We start from the raw sequence: 10,333 nt of genomic DNA on the forward strand, positions 1-10,333 counted from the left end.
ATGGAATCCTTAAGCATACTAAATTTGACCCCCACCCCCTAAGATGCTAGTCTAGACTCCTTAGAGGCTGAAGAGGGTAGGGTCCAAAGCAATGCTAAAATTGTTCAGTCGCTCAGTCTTTGCGACCCCATGGACTGTAGCACGCCAGGCCTCCCTGTCCATCAGCAACTACTGGAGCTTGCTCAAAACTCATGTCCATTGACTCGGTGATGCCATCCAACCATCTCATCCTCTGTCGTCCCCTTCTCCTCCCGCCTTCAATCCTTCCCAGCATTAGGGTCATTTCCAGCTCTTTGCATCAGGTGGCCAATGTATTGGAGCTTCAGCTTCAGTCCTTCCAGTGAATATTCAGGGTTGATTTCCTTTAGGATTGACTGGTTGGACCTCCTTGCTGTCCAAGGGACTCTCAAAGAGTCTTCTCCAGCACGACAGTTCAGAAGCATCTAGTCTTCAGCGATCAGCCTTCTTTATGGTCCAACTCTCACATCCATACATGATTACTGGAAAAACCATAGCTTTGACTAGACGGACCTGCTAGTGAGTCAAGTTTTTAAAAATGTAAGGAGGTATCCAGAGGTCTAGCAGTCTAATTTTTCCCATGATTATTTTTCTTTTAAAGTGTTAATTTTTTTTTAAATCGGGCTTGGCTTAGGGCTAAAATAAGTATACAGGATTCCCCTTATCTCCATCCTGTTAAATCTGAATTTGTATTTTATCCGACAAGCTTAGGTAGGGGGGCCGTGAGCGTAGGCTTGGTGTGTCTTTTGGGTAATCCATCTTCCCCCTTCCACAGCTGTCCACTGCTAATTGCTTTACACCGTCGCCCAAATATCCAGGCTTTCGGGCCAGAGGAATATTCTGGAAAATTCTTGGCCAAGACTTGGGCCTCAGGTGTTAAGGAAAAGGATTTAATAGAAACTCACTGAACCTGTACTTGGACATTCATTGCTGTCCTGAGGCGTCTGATGCCCAGAGCTCTTCTGCATCACACAAGACAGCCAGGAGCCCAGCTCTGACCCTCACCCCTGCGCACGGAACCGGCTTCAGATTAGCCAAACAGGCTAAGAGCAGCAAACTTCCCCTGATGGAGGAATCTCAAAAACATAATGTTAAGAAAAAGAGAAGGAAAAGGGGCGGGGGGCGGGAAGCAAGTCGCAGAAGGCTCTGTAGGGCACGCTGCCATTAACATAAAGTTTTTAAAACACGCGAAACCGCACTATATATTGTTTATGGATACAGACATATGGAGTCAAAGTATAAAGCCGTGCACGGGGGTGCGGCGCCACATTCAGGAAACTGGTTACTTTGGGGTGGCAGGAAACGGGAGGGTACGAGAGGGGTTTCAATTATGTATTCCTAGTGTTCTATTTTTTCCGCTGATGCTTGTTACAGTATTTAAACTTTAAAGATGCCCAATATGACTCATTGGAGAGGGAAAAAAAATAGAAAAACCAAAACCCTAGGGTGTTAGCTAAAAATGCTGCCTACCCCGACCCCCTTTTCCTGGAGATGGGGTGTCGGGGGAAGAGATCCGCGCTCTGCACAAGCGTCATGGGGATTCCTACCCTGGGCCAAGTTGGCTTGCCAACAGGCACTTTTGCTTCCAGTCTTCCCCCCGCCCCCCCACAATGTAATGATGCCTTAGAAACATTTTGCTTAAAATGCAGCTGCCCGGAGCCCCACCCCAGCTTTCGGAGTCGGAGTCTTTGGGGAGAAGGGGCGCTGGGCGGGGGCACTCTGGAAAGCTCTGCGGTTGCCTGTGATGCACGCAGGATACCCAGGATAGCCCAGGGTGTGTCGGCGGGCTCAGGAGCCCCCGTGCGGGGCCAAATGAATGATTTGAAACAAAGAAGACAATTACAAACAAGTCTCCCCGGCCCCCCGGAGGCGCTCGGGGCGACCCCGGAGCCGGCGGCGCGCCCGCGGCCTGGAATGCAGCCCGCCGGGCCGCACCCTGCCCGAACCAGTCTGAACCAGCTGCGGGGACGGGGGCGCGGCGCGCCCGCGAGCTCCCCCTGGCGCCCGAGCCGCGCTCCGAGCCGCTCCGGCCTCCTGCCCGCCGGCTCCCTCCCCACCGGGACTGAGGGTGCCCTGGCCGCCGGGCCCCGCGACCCCCGAGGGAGCGCCGCAGCCACCCCCGAGCTGGGCCCCGAGGCCCCCCAGCCTCCCACCCCCCACCCCGTCTGGCTTCACCTCCAGCTGCAAAATGGTTGCCTGTGTGTGTCTTTTCAAGGTCACCTCTGTCCACTCAGGCCTCAGGCACCCGAAGTTCTAGATGAGCGTGGTTGCCAGACTCAGCTGCGCGTTGAAAACTCCTGGAGACTTCCAGAAAAATACCGATGCCCAGACCGCTCCCCAGAGACTGGGATTTAATCGGGCTGGGGACCGTGGCCTGGGTTGGGGAGGTTGGAAGGATTCCCCAGGTGATTCTATCTGTGCGGCTCCAGCGCTGGTTATCTCTGTGGGCCTGTGAGTCTGCAGCTACCCATTTCTAAGGTCCACTGTCCTCACTGAGAATGCGAAAACTTCCTGGGGGCCAGACGGTGTTCTAAACTCTTCACATAGATGCTTGCCTTGAATCTCCACCGCACCCTGGGAGACAGGGCCACTCTGCTGATACCCATTTTCGAGATGAAGAAACTGAGACCCGGAGAGGTTAAATCACTTGCCAGGGATTATAATTAGCTCCAAGAATTGACTGCTTTCCAATTGGGCTGGAGAAGACTCTTGAGAGTCCCTTGGATAGCAAGCAGGTTAAACCAGTCAATCGTAAAGAATATCAACACTGAATATGCATTGGAAGGACTAAAGCTGAAGCACCAATACTTTGGGTTCCTGTTGCAAAGAGGCAACACGAGCCAGTCTTTTCCCTGGAAAAGACTCTGATGCGGGAAACATTGAAGGCAAAAGGAGAAGGAGGCTGCCAAGGAGAGGATGAGATGGTTAGATAGCATCACTGACTCAGTGGACATGAATTTGAGCAACGGCTAGGAGATAATGAGGGACAGGGAAGCCAGGCACTCTGCAGCCCATGGGGTCACAGAGAGTTGGACACGATTTAGTGATTGAACAACACAACATATTGATGATTAGCAAATGGAAGAATCCAGGTGATTAACTGCTACTCCCATCCTGCCTCCCACAGGATGGCCCTGCCATTGGTCCTGGGGCAGCCGCCTCAGCCCAGCCTGGCCTGCTGGGTAGGTGGGTGGCTGCCCTGCCCCCTGTGCAGAGCCCCACTCCCCTTTTCACTGCCCTCCCAAAGGAGCAGCCAGCAATCTCCTCCTGCTCTCAGTTTCCCAAGTGAACTTCAGGTTCAACAGTGCAGTTCAGACCCCGCGCCCAGCCCTCCCTTGCTAGTGTGTCCTCTCTGAACCCTAAGATGCCAATGGGGACCCACAGAGCAGAGCTCGGACCTGCAGGAGGCAAGAGAGACCCCTGGAAGACAGTCTGTTTAAGGGGCCTCCTGCTCAGGAGCAGCCCCCGGGAGCGAGGGTCTCCTTTTGGTGGTGGGTGTGTCCTGGGCATCCCTCCTGCCTCACCTGAGTGCTGGCCCTGCCATGGAGCTTGACCCTATGGGCTGAATGTGTGTGTCCGAGTTCATACGTTGAAATCCTAACCCCAAGGTGATGGTCTCTGGAGGTGGGGACTTTGGGAGGTGGTTAGATCATGAGGGTGGAGCCCTTCCCTGCTGTAGCGCGCTCACAGAGGTGAGCCAGGAAGCCCAGGCTGGGGCGTCTAGTGCACAGGGAGATCTGCACCGCATCACCTCCACACGGTTGCCACCAAGACGCAGGAGCTCCGGAGGGAGATACACACACACACACACACACACACACGTACGTGTGAAAAGTGAAAGTGTTAGTTGCTCAGTCCTGTCCGACTTTTTGTGACCCCATGGACTGTATACCCCACCGGGTTCCTTTGTCCATGGAATTCTCCAGGCAAGAATACTGGAACGCATAGCCATTCTCTTCTCCAGGGCATCTTCCTGGCGACCGAACCAGGGATTGCTCCTGTGACTCCCACATTGCAGGTAGACTCTTCACCCTCTGAGCCACCAGGAAAGCCTCACATAAGCATGTGTGTGTGTATATAAGTATATATATACACACACACGCATATGTGTGTGTACACGCACACAATAAGAAAAAAAGAAAAAGAGACCCCGAGAGCGCTCCCTGCCCTTTCTGCCGTTTGAGGACACGTGGAGGAGTCAGCAGCCTGAACCCTGGAAGCAGGCCCTCACCAGAACCTGACCCTGTTGGCTCCCTGATTCTGAGCTTATAGTCTCCTGATCTGTAAGAAATAAATGGCTGTTGTTTATAAGCCATGCAGGCTAAGGTGTTTTGTTATTGCTAAGTTGCTAAGTCACATCCAACTCTGTGCGACCCCATAGATGGCAGCCCACCAGGCTCCCCAGTCCCTGGGATTCTCCAGGAAAGAACACTGGAGTGGGTTGCCATTTCCTTCTCCAATGCATGAAAGTGAAAAGTGAAAGTGAAGTCGCTCAGTCGTGTCCAACTCTTCGCGACCCCATGGACTGCAGCCCACCAGGCTCCTCTGTCCATGGGATTTTCCAGGCAAGAGTACTGGAGTGGGGTGCCATCGCCTTCTCCGAAGGTGTTTTGTTATAGCCTGGCCCAAAAGAAGACATTCACAGATGTGTTAGATTGCACATCACCATGCTTAAATGCTCAGCAAACTGTGGAAAATTCTTGAAGAGATGGGACTACCAGACCACCTGACCTGCCTCCTGAGAAATCTGTACGCAGGTCAGGAAGCAACAGTGAACTGGACACGGAACAATGGACGGGTTCCGAATTGGGAAAGGAGTTCGTCAAGGCTGTATACCGTCAGCCCGCTCATTTAACTTCTATGCAGAGGACATCATGAGAAACGCTGGGCTGGAGGAAGCATAAGCTGGAACCAAATTGCTGGAAGAAACATTAATAACTTCAGATATGCAGGTGACACCACCCTTATGGCAGAAAGCGAAGAGGAACTAAAGAGCCTCTTGATGAAAGTGAAAGAGGAGAGTGAAAAAGCTGGTTTAAAACTCAACATTCAGAAAACTAAGATCATGGCATCCGGTCCCATTACTTCATGGCAAATAGATGGGGGAACAATGGAAACAGTGACAGACTTTATTTTTTGGGCTCCAAAATCACTGCAGATGGTGACTGCAGCCATGAAATTAAAAGACGCTTGTTCCTTGGAAGAAAAGCTATGACCAACCTCGACAGCGTACTAAAAAGCAGAGACATTACTTTGCCAATAAAGATCCATCTAGTAGTCATGTATGGACGTGAGAGTTGGACTACAAAGAAAGTTAAGCACTGAAGAACTGATGGTTTTGAACTGTGGTGCTGGAAAAGACTCTTGAGAGTCCCTTGGACGGACTGCAAGGAGATCCGGCCAGTCCATCCTAAAGGAAATCAGTCCTGAATATTCATTGGAATGACTAATGCTGTAGCTCAGTACTCTGGCCACCTGATGTGAAGAAATGACTCATTAGAAAAGACCCTAATGCTGGGGAAGATTGAAGGCGGGAGGAGAAGGGGACGACAGAGGATGAGATGGTTGGATGGCATCACCAACTCGATGGACATGAGTTTGAGCAAGCTCTGGGAGTTGGTGATGAACAGGGAAGCCTGGCGTGCTGCAGTCCATGGGGTCGCAGAGTCCGACACGACTGAGCTACTGAACTGAACTATGCTTAAATGTCTGTATCTTTCAATATGGTGCCCTTTGACAGTCTGCACAGACATTCAGCTGCGGCTTCTCTCGATACGAAAGGAAAGCTTAGGAAGCCATGGGCCTGCACTGTGACATGGCAGTTAATGAGATGCCCTCGTTGGCACATTCTTCCTCACTTGGCCTCAGTCTCTCTCTGACTTCTCGGTCCGTGAAGGTTCTGGGTTCTGCCCCCGGGGTCCCCTGAACATGCCCCACGTCTGCCGGGCTCCACATCAGAGTACCATGTGTCTATGTTGGAGGTCTCAGCTCGGGGCCGACTATCCTCCCTGCGTTTCCGCCTAGTCTTCGAGGCCGTTCTCCCATGGCCTGTTTTCTGACCCCCAAACAGATGGGCCTTTTAAGCTTACCTTCTGCTACCTCGTACCTTCTGCTAAGTTGTAAGGCCACCGTCAGACAGGAAGTTCCCGAGGCAGAGCCCACGTCGGCCGTTTGGGGGGCTTACCATAGGAATCTAGTGATTGCCTTTGCACATACAAGTCTGTCCTCAATAAGCACGTTTCTCTGAAATTTGAAGTCGCCCTCCTGCTCAGCATCTCTGCCTCCCCACCAGCAAAACGATTTAGAACACAACCCCTCTTGAGAGAAGCACAGTGAAAAGCCAGGCTTTAAAAGCATTTTTTCGAACACAGTTTTGAAATGATCTCTCTACAGTAATGGACGACAGCACATCCCATTCTTCCTCTGTGAAAGAAGGCTTCTAATTCTCCCCAGGAATTTGATCCGTTTTTCACTGTGGCTTTTCTTTCCGCAACAGAGCTACACAAAGGGTCTTGTAGCTTTGGAGGCAAGAGGCCAAGGGTCAAGGTTCAAAGTGCTCCCTAAGCGTCGTTTGGCTTTCTGGCTAGCGCTGCATGTGTCCTGGGAAGTGAGAGGAGAATCATGGGTTTAGAGGAAAGAGGAGATTTTACCCCTCTAGCTACTGAAATATGAGGCTTCTCTGGTGGCTCAGTGGTTAAAAAAAAAAAAAATCTGCCTGCCAATGCAGGAGACCAGGGTTCGATCCCTGGGTCATGAAGATCCTCTGGAGAAGGAAATGGCAGCCCACTCCAGTATTCTTGCCTGGGAAATCCCATGCACGGAAGAGCCTGGTCGTTATAGTCTGTGGAGTCACAAAGAGTCAGACATGATTTAACAACTGAACAAGTTACTGAAATGTGGGTCCCAGGCTGTTTGTTCTGCCTCCATCTAAACAGACGCTGGAGGGAAGATGCTGCCCAGGAAAGTGTGAAGGGGCAGGACTCAGGTGACCCAGGCATGAGCTTAGGGTCTTCTGCAAATTCTCCTGCTGGCCAGAGGCCGAACTGGGTATTACAGGCCCACCATTCCTAATGCAAAACCCTCGGGGCCAGCGGGTTTCAGCATCAGGGCTCCCAGGTTTTGGAGGGGTCAACACCCTGTTATCACCCTGTTACCTGCTGTATTTCTCAGCAGAATGTGTCAACATTCACCTTCCATGAGCTAATTGGAGGTCTTAAATAAGTCTCATGCCAGTTCGGCTTAGGTTTTGCTGGTCATCACATTTCTGCTGGCCCGATGAAGAAAAAAGCAAATGGTTTTGTTCCCTGGATTTTGCTATGCTATGCTAAGTCACTTCAGTCGTGTCCGACTCTGTGTGACCCCATAGACGGCAGCCCACCAGGCTTCCCCGTCCCTGGGATTCTCCAGGCAAGAACACTGGAGTGGGTTGCCATTTCCTTCTCCAATGCATGAAAGTGAAAAGAGAAAGTGAAGTCGCTCAGTCGTGTCCGACTCTTAGCAACCCCATGGACTGCAGCCTACCAGGCTCCTACATCCATGGGATTTTCCAGGCAAGAGTACTGGAGTAGGGTGCCATTGTCTTCTCCGTCCCTGGACTTTAAAAGTATCAAAAAAAAAAAAAAAGAATTGTGGACTTGATTTTCTGTTTTGCAGCTGGGAAAACTGAGGCTCAGGAAACTGTGGCCCAGGCCCATGCATTTAACTAAGTGGGGTTGGGTTTCAAGCCCATGGCTCTTTCTCTTGTATCACATTGAGATAGATCTGAAGTTAGAAAATGAAGTGCCCTGGTCAAACAATATTCGTCAGACTATTTGGGACGTGGGAGTATATTTGTTTTTCTGCTTTAGGAGCCTATGTCTCTTTTCACTAGGGTTCAGAGGCCCTTTGCTGTCCTTGGCATTACATGGTACAGCATTGTCTACACAGTAGGCTCTCGGTAAATGAGATTCTGCTCTATGTGAAGCCTGCAGGCATACCAGCAGTGGACAATGAGCCAAGAGGGGCCTCTGGCTGTAACAACGAAGTTTAGCAAAGAATGAAGAAGAAGCATTTACTTTTTTGGAGATTATTGAGGATATGAGAAACCTCATCTATAGCATGACAGAATTTTTTTTAGACTTCTTAAAAAATAATAATTTTGTTTGTTTACTTTTGGCTCTGCTGGGTCTTCACCGAGAGGGCTTTTCTCTGGTTGCAGTGAGGAGGCGCCACTCTCGTGGTACAAGCGGTTCTCATTCGGCGGCTTCTCTTGTAGCGGAGCAGCGGCTCGAGGTGTGTGGGCCCCAGAAGTTGCGGTTCCCGGGCTCTAGAGCACAGGCTGAGCAGTTGTGGCGCACGGGCTCAGCTCCTCCGCAGCATGTGGGATCTTCCCAGACCAGGGATCGAACCCGTGTCCCTTGCATTGCAAGGTGGATTCTTAACCACTGGACCACCAGGGAAGCCCAAAAGATAGGTTTTTAATCTCTCTTGATCAGGGATCAAACCCTTGTCTCCTGTATTGGCAGGCAGATTCTTTACCACTGTGCCACCAGGGAAGCCCGACAGAATTTTTTAATTGATTTTAAATATAACTTAAACACAGTGAAATAACACAGTTGCTATAAAGGCAATGAGAATGAGGAGGCTTTAATTAAAACATACAGAATGCAGGACAAAGAGTGAGACGTGGACAGTCTTCTGGCTCCTGAAGGGCCCCTGCCAGGTTCAGAGTGAACCTCTGGGACAGTGACTAACAGCACAGCCTCTAGAGTCAGGCTGTCTGCGTGCCAGCCTCCAAAAGCTGTGTGATCTCGGTGGAGTTACGTAACTTCTCTGTGCCTGAATTTCCTCATCAATAAAGTGACATGATACAACTTCATGGTGCTGCTGACATGATTCAATGAGACAGTCTGCATCAACTGCTTTAAGCACTGGCTGGCGTAGAGTAATTGCTCAATAAATCCTACATTATAAGTGGAATATCGACAAACTAGAGTGTTTTCCAGGGAGGGCAGAGAAAATGGCCAGATAGGTAACATAGCTGATGGTGACAAGGATTTGGTCACCAAGAACACATTTAATAAATGTCTGTCCAGGCCAGGGCTTCCCGGTAGGTCAGTGGTAACGAACGTACCTGCAGTGCAGGAGACCCAGGTTCGATCCCTGGTCAGGAAGATCCCACAGAAGGAAATGGCAACCCACTCCAGTATTCTTGCTTGGAAAATCCCATGGACAGAGGAGCCTGGTGGGCTACAGTCCATGGGGTCGCAAAAGAGTCAGACACAACTTAGCGACTAAACAACAACTGTTGAGACAAACTGAACATAAAGTCAGTTTATGACCGACGTGATGTTCATGGGACTTCTCAGCTGGCACTAGTAGTAAAGAACCCGCCTGCCAATGCAGGAGATGTAAGAGATGTGGGCTCAATCCCTGGGTCGGAAAGATGCCCTGGAGGAGGAAATGGCAACCTACTCCAGTATTCTTGCCCAGAGAATCCCATAGACAGAGGAACCTGTGGCCTACTGTTTATCGGGTCATTTTCAAGACCAGAGTACTGAAGTGGGTTGCCATTTCCTTCTCCAGGGAATCTTCCCAACCCAGGGATTGAGTCCAGGTCTCTCGCATTGTAGACAGACACTTTACCGTCTGAGCCACCAGGGAAGTCCCATCGGGTCATCACTTCACGGCAAATAGATGGGGAAACAGTGGAAACAGTGACAGACTTTATTTTCTTGGGCTCTAAAATCAGTGCAGATGGTGACTGCAGCCATGAAATTAAAAGACACTTGCTCCTTGGAAGAAAAGCTATGACAAGCCTAGACAGCATATTGAAAAGCAGAGACATTACTTTGCGACAAAGGTCTGTCTAGTCAAAGCTATGGTTTTTCCAGTAGTCATGCATGGATATGAGAGTTGCACCGTAAAGAAAGCTGAGCACCAAAAAAAATTGATGCTTTTGAACTGTGGTGTTTGAGAAGATTCTTGAGAGTCCCTTGGACTGCAAGGAGATCCAACCAGTCCATCCTAAAGGAAATCAGTCCTGAATATTCATTGGAAGGACTGATGCTGAAGCTCAATACTTTGGCCACCTAATGTGAAGAACTGACTCATTAAAAAAGACTCTGATGTTGGGAAAGTTTGAAGGCAGGAAGAGAAGGGGGCAACAGAGGATGAGATAGTTGGATGGCATCACTGACTCGATGGACATGAGTTTGAGCAAGCTCCAGGAGTAGGTAATGGACAGGGAAGCCTAGTGTGCTGCAGTCCATGAGGTCGCAGAGAGTCGGACACGACTGAGCAACTGAACTGAACTGATATCATGTGATGGTCATGT

General features: G+C 50.3%; 1 protein-coding gene across 2 annotated transcripts in view; it reads right to left on the reverse strand.

The window, feature by feature from the left end:
* The window catches only part of BCAS4 (breast carcinoma amplified sequence 4), a 59,848-nt gene extending 57,317 nt beyond the window's left edge, over nt 1-2,531 (reverse strand). The window contains exon 1 of one of the 2 annotated variants that reach the window (XM_086331371.1): nt 2,194-2,504. The gene's annotated coding sequence lies outside the window, so the exon portion shown is untranslated. Of the gene's footprint in view, nt 1-2,193 lie in introns of both variants that reach the window. The other variant, XM_086331370.1, reaches the window with a different exon arrangement.
* Between the last annotated feature and the right edge of the window lie 7,802 nt (nt 2,532-10,333).

This window comes from Bos grunniens, chromosome 13 (genome assembly GCF_055505025.1).
Source record: "Bos grunniens cultivar Pamir isolate PY7600 chromosome 13, Bosgru_T2T1.0, whole genome shotgun sequence".
Classification (NCBI taxonomy): Eukaryota; Metazoa; Chordata; class Mammalia; order Artiodactyla; family Bovidae; genus Bos; species Bos grunniens.